Genomic DNA, 9,271 nt, shown 5'->3' with positions numbered 1-9,271 from the left:
CAGTGTTTCCCTCTCTCACTAACTCGCTCACTCGCTTGGATGCTTTCTAGCTGCACTTCTTCTTCGCGTGTAAACGTGCTCTTCTTCGAGTGAAGAAGCGCAAGGGCGCCCCCACTTGAGTGTGAATGCACACTAAAAACTAAAAGGCATGCATTTTAATATAATGGTAAATAATACACTTTAACACATATTGCAAAAGGCAGAACAATGACCTTATTGCCAATATATACTAATTTTTTAAAATTTCTATTAGAAAAAAAAATTCAGTAAAATGTTACACATTCTTGTGTATTTGCCACTTATTTCCACAATTAACATTGAGACTTTGGGCCTCTTTTGACCTTGTTGTGAGTTTGTAAGGTTGTGACTTCTGATTAAACAAACTCAATGCCAATCAAAACGTTTGTTCTTCTTTTTCCCCAAATTAGAATCGTAACGCATTACTGACAACACTGCTCCCATTGCTTCTCTATATGTTTCTTTCACACTTGTAGAATTCAAGAGAAGCATAAGATGCAGAATCAGGGCTGCGTGCCAGAGGTGCTTCATCACTGTGTGTGTGTGTGTGTGTGTCTTAATCTCTGACTGTGGGAAACACTGGCAGTATGCGCAAACTGCACAGCAACAAATGGCTGGGCTTCGTCCGGAACCGTCATAAATGACGTCAACTGCCCAGTTGGATCTCCCTCCACATACTGCCTTTAAGCGTGTGTGTGTATGGGTGTGTGAACGTGCTCAGATTGTCAATCAGATGTGTGGAGGATGCAAGTACAGTAGCGGCCTATGTCTAGTTTTGGTGAGCCAATCAAACAGCAGAATGACTGCGGCACCACTAGGGGGAAGCATAAGAAAATGAATCCTAACACCAGGTCACAGGGTCAAACTGTCATTTTTCCTGGTTTCCGTCATTTCGTGATTACCTCTTTCTTGTTTTTAGCCAACCAACATCACCATATCCGTCTTCAGTTCCATCTGTCGATACTTCATTTTTTATTTCCGCATCACCATTTTTTGTTTCTCTCTTTTCGTCATCAGGTTTTCTTTGTTTTCTCCCTGTTGTTTTAATTTTGTTGTCAGCTCTTTTCGTTCTTTTCTTTTCAGCCATTACCTCTTCCTTGTTCTGTTGCTCCCTCATCATCTCTTTCCATTTCAACGATCTTCCTCATTTCTGTCATCATCTTTTTCATTATATCCCTTCTATCATCCTGTCTTTCTCATTCCCATTTCTCTGTCATCTCGCTTCCTTTTTCATTTCCTTCAATCATGTCTTTCTCTTCATATATCCCTCCTTTCCATATTTCCTGCATCACCTTTCCTCGTTTCCCTTCTCTCTACCGCTCTTCCTCATTTCCATTTTTCTTTCTTTTACATTTATTTCTTTTTATCATACTTTCGCTCATCATATTTTCCTCTTTTGCATCTTTGTGCGTTGCCTTTTCCTCATTTCCGTTCTTCTTTCATCACAGCTCTCTGGTTTCCATCATTCAGTGATCAGCTATTTGTCTTTTTCCATCACCTCTTCGTTTCACTTCTTCCTTGTTTCAATTTTTCCTTCATCCACTCTTTGTTGTTTCTGTCCTTCTCGTGTTTTGCCGGTTTGTTTTTCGATTTCAGTTGACTATTATAATACATTTCCCCATCATATTCCTCATTTGAACAGTGCATGAAGTTTTTTTTTGTAATTACCATTTAGACAGCCTTTCTCTGAACCACACAATACAATCTATTATCTTTATCTAATCTCTTACATTTTAAAACATAAAAGTATTTTTTTTTCTACTTAAGCGCTTTAAGCTGAAAAAAAGCAGCCCCTTTCCCCCCCATTTTCCAATGCTTGACTGTATCGCTATCACTGATGCGAGTTCGGCAAGAGGCTTTTAGCCTCGATTCACCAGCACCCTCCATCCTTAACCCCCTCCAACTCTCCTCCCACCCCCTCCCTTCCAGCAGCACACCGCCTCTCCCATCACTCCTCCTTCCTTCACTCTCGCCTTCCTCCGCTGCTGGAACGCACCGAACCTCATCCTCCGTTGTGGATCCTACTCTGTCAGCCAAACTGCATGACGGACCCCCAGACGAGGTAAAAACGGATCACATTGTTATAATTAGTATTTCGGCACTTTTTTTTTTACTGCACAACCATGTGGCACATTCACACAGATGTTTCTCTGGCTGCTTTTCGGGTCGGTGTTCCTTCATTCGGTCTTTTGGGGTGTGGGGGTCTGCATGGGTGTGTGCGCTTGATTAAGATGCATGCCAAGAAAGAAGAAGCACGTGCATACATTTCAACATTGCGGTATTGGTTGGGAGGGAATGCAGGCATATGTACGTGCATGTGTGTGTACCTGTGACATGCGTGTGCGTGCGTACTGATTGACAGCTGGAGAAAGAGGAGGTGGAGTTGGGGGGGTATCCCCTCAAGTGACTTGATTGATTGGCTTCTGTGCGCCCTTCTCTTCCTCAATCCTGGTCTCATGACCGGCGAGTTGTCTTATGCCTAATGTCCAGTGATGGATTTAGTTTTTCATGTTGGGCCGGTGAAGTTGCTTTAGTGAAGGAGCGACCATGAGTCATGGCGATGGGGGTGTTGTGGTGTAAGGAGGAGATGCCATTGGACCAGGGTAATGTCATTATCAAAATTAGTTAATTCATTTGATACATCTTTCACTTTATATATGTAGATGAGGGACATGGAGCTTGCAGAGGTTCAAATTTGTTCACGGGTGGGAAATTAGTACATTATAAAACACTTCATTTTAATGGAATCAAGACAAGTTTGATTTTACGATTATTTGATTGTGTTTTTATTTTTACATTTGAACATTCATTCAGCTTAATTTCCTATGTATTTTAATTTTGCTTTGGATAATTATTCAACTTAATTTAAAGTTTATTTATTATTAATTAATTTATTTATTTTACACGGTAATCTATAATTCTTAGCGTTCATTTTCTGAAATGCCGTCATCTGCATTAATGTAAGAAACAAAATATAATGTTTAAAGCCTTGATAACAAAAGTGTTGGTTTCCTTATGAACCCTGGTCTTGAATCCATACTCTTGAATCATGTACAGTGTACATACTTTTTGAATTTACATAAAAGCAGGGGCGTGGCAAGGGTGTCTTAGGGCTTTAAGCAAGAAATCCCAACTCCACCCCTGAACACAGCAAAAATGTTGTTTTTGCACACATAAATGCACAATTAATAAATAACATTGTATAAGGCCACACCAAAATAAAAATAAAGTTAGCAGACAATACATACAGTATGTACTGTATATAACATTTCATAGAAATCATATAATAGAATAAATAAATGTCAAATAAAATAAACATACACTTACAATTACAACACTTAAGTGTCACTTTTCACAAGTGTTTTTTTGCAGCCCTTTTAATTTTTGTTTTAGTCTTAGTCTTTTGGACGAAAATACTTATTAGTCTTGGACATATTTTAGTCATTTCAAAATGGGTTAATCTTCGTCTAGTTTTAGTCGACGAAATCTCATACAAATTTTGTCTAGTTTTCGTCGACGGTTACTCAAAATGTTTTTCGTCTGTAAAATTCAAAAGTTTTTGTCCAAAAATAAATTAAGGTTTCCAACAATTTCAAATGAATATAAACAAACGGGCACATATTTTTCTGTTCATAATTCATGTGTTAATGTTAAATTTCAAATGTACGCTGATGACGCTGTCATCTTCACTAGTGCAAAAAATACTTAAGTCACAGCTTCTGCTCTCACATTAGCTATGGTTCCTATAAATGATTGGCTCAACAAATTTTACCATCTACTAAACACAACTAAAACTGTTCATATGATGTTTACAAAGAAACCTTTAGATATCAAACATTCAGGTGTATTTTCGGGAGGACAGGAACTACAAATTGTCTCTGAATTCAAGTACCTTGGAGTGACACTCGATTCCACACTGTCTTTTGAAAGCCATATTAAAAGAATATGTAACACTGTGAAATTCAACCTGAACAATTTTAAACAAATATGATCTTTTATAACACTTGGAGCTGCTAGAATGTTTCTAAACTCAATGATTTTATCACACATTGAGTATGTCATTACTTCGTTAAATCGTTAAAGATCTTTGCCAGAAAACCAATGTCATTCCATTTTTGTAACATTTAAAAAAAGTACTATTTATTGAGCCTTGAAAATTTACAATTTTTAAAGCGGTTTGTCTAATGTACAAGGTGTTACATTGACTTGCCCCACCTCCCATGTCGGACTCTTAAAAAAAAAAAAAAAAAAAAAAAAAAAAAAAGAACTCTCAGTGGTGTCAGGACCAGGTCCTCCTCTAGAGGGGACTGTGAGGTCCCAATCAGAAAAACAGCCTTCGGTCACAATTCTCTCTTCGTAAAGGCCAGTAAAATCTGGAACAGTTTACCACTCCCCATCAGGGAGTGTCCCACAATACGAACCTTCAAAACTCAGCTCAAGCAGTGGTTGAAAGTAAACTAGTCCTGCAATCACTGATTTGTAAGTTCTTAGTAATCTATTGTATTGTACTGTTTTATTGTAATCTTTTGTTCTTTGTCTTTTTGTGTCTTTGTGTTACCTGCCTAGGGACTGCGGATGTAAATTAGTATTTTTTTTTTTGCTACAATCTGGCAGATTTACATCTTTTAGATGTTCATCCATGTGCAATGTCCCTATTAAATCAAAAAATAAATAAAACCTATTGCAGCATGTACAAAGACAACACCCACTTGGGGATGATAATACACACTCAGCAGGAAAAGCTGTGCGCCATTTTCAATTAAACCCACCTTGGAAGCCACGAACTGTATGTAAAAAAATGTCTGAGCGTTTGACACTGGAAAATTTGGGATTTTTTTTGCTATTCTTAGGCCATGTCTACACCTAGCAGTTTTTTTTTGTTTTTTTTTAAACCGAATAATTACGTCTGCACCAGCACGTTTGTAGAAAAAAAAGCTTCCAAAACCAACCGCATTCGTTTGTTTTTAAAGAGATCCTCGATCTTATAAAGACATGTAGGCTCTAATAAACCACAATTGTTCTCTTGTACTAAAACATGTTAGAAACACATAAAATGTTAAATCAATGGCAATACTTTATAATATTTAGTACATATTTTGACGGATAGTTGGCGCCATGTTTTGCGGGCTCGGAGCGATTACGTAATTGGGACATTTCCAATTGCATACAACAATTGTGTATTGCTGCCTAAAAAATAAACTGCAACGATGTGCTGCTTTGGATGCAATTTCAGAGTTAAATGGAAACAAGGGGTGAGTCTCCACAGATTTCCTATAAACAAGAAAAGGAGAAAGGTTTGGGAAAATGCCTGTAGACTGACAAAACTTCCCAAAGACCCAAGGCTTTGTTCTCGCCATTTTTCTCCTACCGCGGTCGAGGCTTTAAGTCGACGACAACTTATGAAAGAGCTCACCGGAGCGGCTGGATATAAGCGGAGACTAAAATCAAATGCTGTTTCAACTAATTTCCCAACAAGAAGACTCAACGCGCTCGGATAGCGAGTGAAATGGGCGCAATAAAGCGCCAAAGACAAGATAATGCTGGTCGCTCTCTTAAGTAGGCAAGCCGCTCCTGTCGTTACAGCGGTAGGCGAACCTTCGAAGGAAGCTAATAATTCACCTCTACTGTCAGTTCATCAGGAAGTAAGTGTGTCTGTTCAGTATTCACCTAATATGAGTGATGCTGCCACTCAAACTGATCCAGACAGTCCGATGCAGCGATACAGTGGCCAGCTGATACACGCCGAGCACTTAATATAGACTACCCTTACGTAGCTAAATGTGAGTTGGATGTACAAGACATGGAGGACACTCGATCCAGATGACGAATTTAATGAGGACGGTCAACCACGACAAACTCTGATCATGACTATCACACGTGTGCATTCATAGTTTTATTACCTTCAGTGAGAGTTTATAATGTCAATAGTCATGATAATAAAAATGCATGAGTGACAAGGTGTGTTCAAACTTTTGGCCTGTACTGTAGGTAAAGCACACGACAGTTCTGAATGCTAACAATCTACATAATTATATTGGAATAAGTTTGATCACGCAATAGCACACCTCGAAGATCTGCTAACAAAAACCAGAGTTCTCAACAGCATACGCTTTCTCGCTCTGTTGTCATTGAGACGCACTTGACGCAAGTACATCCCCAGTTTTGCCCAACTCTTGTCTCATCAGGTATTTCCTGCTCTGCATTTTGCCTTTGTTGCTCCTCTTGTGAACGACTGACAGTGCTGTCCTGCCCTTCACTTTTCCTTCTTCACTGGTTCAAATTGGAAGGGCAGAACTGACGACATGTTGGGGTGGCTAACGAGTGACACGCTGGAAGTTCGGCAGCGGGCCTGGTGACGTCACCGCATTGCGATGTCAACAAGCATATCACTTCAAATAATTTTACAAATTTTATTAAAACGAAAACATTAAGGGGGATTTTAATATCAAATTATTATAACTCATACTAACATTTATCTTTTAAGAATTACTTGTCTTTAAGATCGAGGATCCCTTTAAGTACATTCATAACAATGCACAAAAATATAATTGTCCATAATACCCCCATCCTTCGCATATGTTCTTCAATATGATGCACTGCAAGAGTTTGTAAATAAATGAAAGCATAAACCACCTGTCTAATAATTAGATCTAAAACATTGGTCTCATGTTTGACGTAGGAGCAAAGTTTGTCGCAGTCAGTGATGATTCCACAATAAAATCTTCGGTTATCAGTGTCCACATGATGGCGCCACAATCGCAGAATTTTCACATCTTCACTTTGGACTGAGTTTCAAGAGCCTTGTTTTAAATGCCCCAAATGCGCGTGGATGATAGGGCAAACCGAAGAAAAAGTTCTTCTTTTTGCCAAATACCCTGCTACGTATAGACATGGCCTTGGAGTTTAGCCAGAAGTTGCAATCAATCAGTTTTTCCCAGTAATTGCTGAATAACCAAACAAAACGGCTAAAGTCGGCTTTTAGCTAAATTCCATTTCGCCAATCGAAAAAAATTGTTCGTTGAAACAAAATTTCGTCATTGTCATTGTTGACGAAAACAACACTGCTTTTCACGAAATATGCGGGGTCCAATGACAGCGTCAAGTGCAAGTTGATGCTTGTGGAGGCAAACAAGCGGGGTTTGCAACTGCGGTGTCATTTCAAAAGGCCAATTCTTTCGTATCTGTGGAGTACATTTTGACAGCCCTTCGGGGCCCCTTTATTGGCCAGGGCCCCAAGCATCTGCTTGGCTTGCCCGTCCACTAGCCTCATCACTGCATTGTTTCTGTTCATATGAGAAAACATGCTGCAGCTGCTGAAAAATCAGCAACACATAACTTGGCCACACCTCCACAAATAGTCAGGATTGGATTGTGGGACAGGAGGTCAACTTGCTTGTGTTCCTTCCTTAATTCTTGACTCACTATTTCTCTTCACTTTATGGTTTGTTTTCCACCAAACTACCTCTTGCCTCTCCACCTTCCTATATGTTCTGCTTGATGTTCTTTGTTTCTCTCGATTTCCTTGTTTTCCTCATGACTTCCTTATTTTAATTTACAGAACTCTCGACTTTCTCATTATCTTCTCAACTTCCTTCTTATCTCTTTCCATTCCCTTGTGTTCCTCTCAACTACCTGGTCATTCCCTCAATTTTCTTGTACTCTTCTCGACCTTTTGTTCCCCTCATCATCCCTGTAATCCTCCCATCTTTGTCTCTCTCATGCAGCTTCTTTGTGCTATTCTCATCTTCCTTTCTAATATACTGGCCTAACATTATTTATTCCTTGAAACTTTAACGTTGGATGAACCCCCCCGCCCCCTATTCTGTTCCACTTCCACTGTATTTGTCGCCCCTGGATCACTTGTAAAACATGAAGAAATACAACACACCCATGAAGTTGTGTATTTTGAGATTTCGCGTTAGTGTGGATGCGCGAGTGTGTTGTCGCCAGCGGGAAATATGGAGGTTTCGAGGCTCTGAGTTCAAAAAACGTCTGCCGGGAATTGATGACACGTTTTGTGTGTAGTGTTGTTGTGGCTTCTGGACTACACACTAACACGCACACAAGTATAGAACCTGTTTTGTGGTATTTTGTGCTCCAATTGTGTGTGCATATGTGTGTGTCTGTGGGTAGATGCAAAACAGGAAAAAGCTCACATTTGTCACTATTCTCACATTCTTTTTTGGCTGTCGGATGATTCTGGCGACTTGAGAGAAGAATTTTTTTTATCATGAATAATTCTACTTGTAGACAAAGGCAAACGAGTGCCGGGAAGTTCAGTGTGAGTGCTGCGGCGTGTTTCCTCTCGACTTGTTTTGTTAAAATCCCTACAAGGAGTTGCTAATCAAAAATTTCTATAGTCTTTTCCCCGCGGTGGCTTTTCCGGCATTGTTCTACCAACTCAAGTTTAGGACAACCTCCACGTGCGTAGCTACTCACAATTTCCTTGTGTTTCGCCGAACTTCCTCTAAACTTTGTTTTATTCGGCTCGTTTTGCACTTGTGTCCTTCTCAACATATCTGTTTTCTCTCTAAACTTTCTTTTGTTCTTTGTGACCATCTCAAATTCCTGATGATTATCCTAACCTCCTTGTTTGCTTTCCTCACACATTCTTTGTTATCTGTGAATGTCTTTGTGTTTCTCTAAACTTCCTTGTATTACTTAACACTTCCTTATTTTCCTCTGAAAGTCATTTGCGTTTTCATCTTCCCTGTGTTTTACCAACCTTTGTTTTGCATTGTTTTCAACTACCATAATTTTTAGACTATAAGCCACTACTTTTTTTCATTTAATTTGAATCCTGCGGCTTATCGGCCAGTGCGGCTTATTTGTTGATGTATTTGGGTTAATAGGCAACACAGCCCTTCTGGCATGCATTGCAGCTCTGCAGATGTTAATACCAACCAAAATTCATGTTCTGTGATAGTTATGTATTCAGTTACTGTTCCAGTTCTTTCATTAATTGCTGGTTATGGTATTTGGTAACACTTTATTTGACAGTGGCGTCATAAGACTGTCATAAGACCATCATAATTATGACATGACACTATCATGGGCATTATTAATTGCTTATGACAGATGTCATAACGTGTCATCTAGTAAATTATGTTTACTCCATTTATGGCCAGCTTGGATCTTTTACATCCATTCTAAAGTGAGATAATTTGCATTCATTAATGCTCATGACAGTGTCATGTCATAATTATGATTGTCTAATGACTGTCTAAGGTGTCAATGTCATATAAATAAAGTC

At 39.1% G+C, this 9,271-nt stretch overlaps 1 protein-coding gene across 2 annotated transcripts in view; it reads left to right on the top strand.

Moving 5' to 3' along the window:
• The first annotated feature begins 1,989 nt into the window (after positions 1–1,989).
• Positions 1,990–9,271, top strand: part of LOC130921038 (protein phosphatase 1 regulatory subunit 29-like) — a 253,135-nt gene continuing 245,853 nt past the window's right edge. For both annotated transcript variants that reach the window (XM_057844651.1, XM_057844653.1), the window contains exon 1: positions 1,990–2,080. The gene's annotated coding sequence lies outside the window, so the exon portion shown is untranslated. The remainder of the gene's footprint in view (positions 2,081–9,271) is intronic.

This window comes from Corythoichthys intestinalis, chromosome 8, assembly GCF_030265065.1.
Source record: "Corythoichthys intestinalis isolate RoL2023-P3 chromosome 8, ASM3026506v1, whole genome shotgun sequence".
NCBI lineage: Eukaryota > Metazoa > Chordata > Actinopteri > Syngnathiformes > Syngnathidae > Corythoichthys > Corythoichthys intestinalis.
This window is presented reverse-complemented; position numbering and strand designations above follow the sequence as displayed.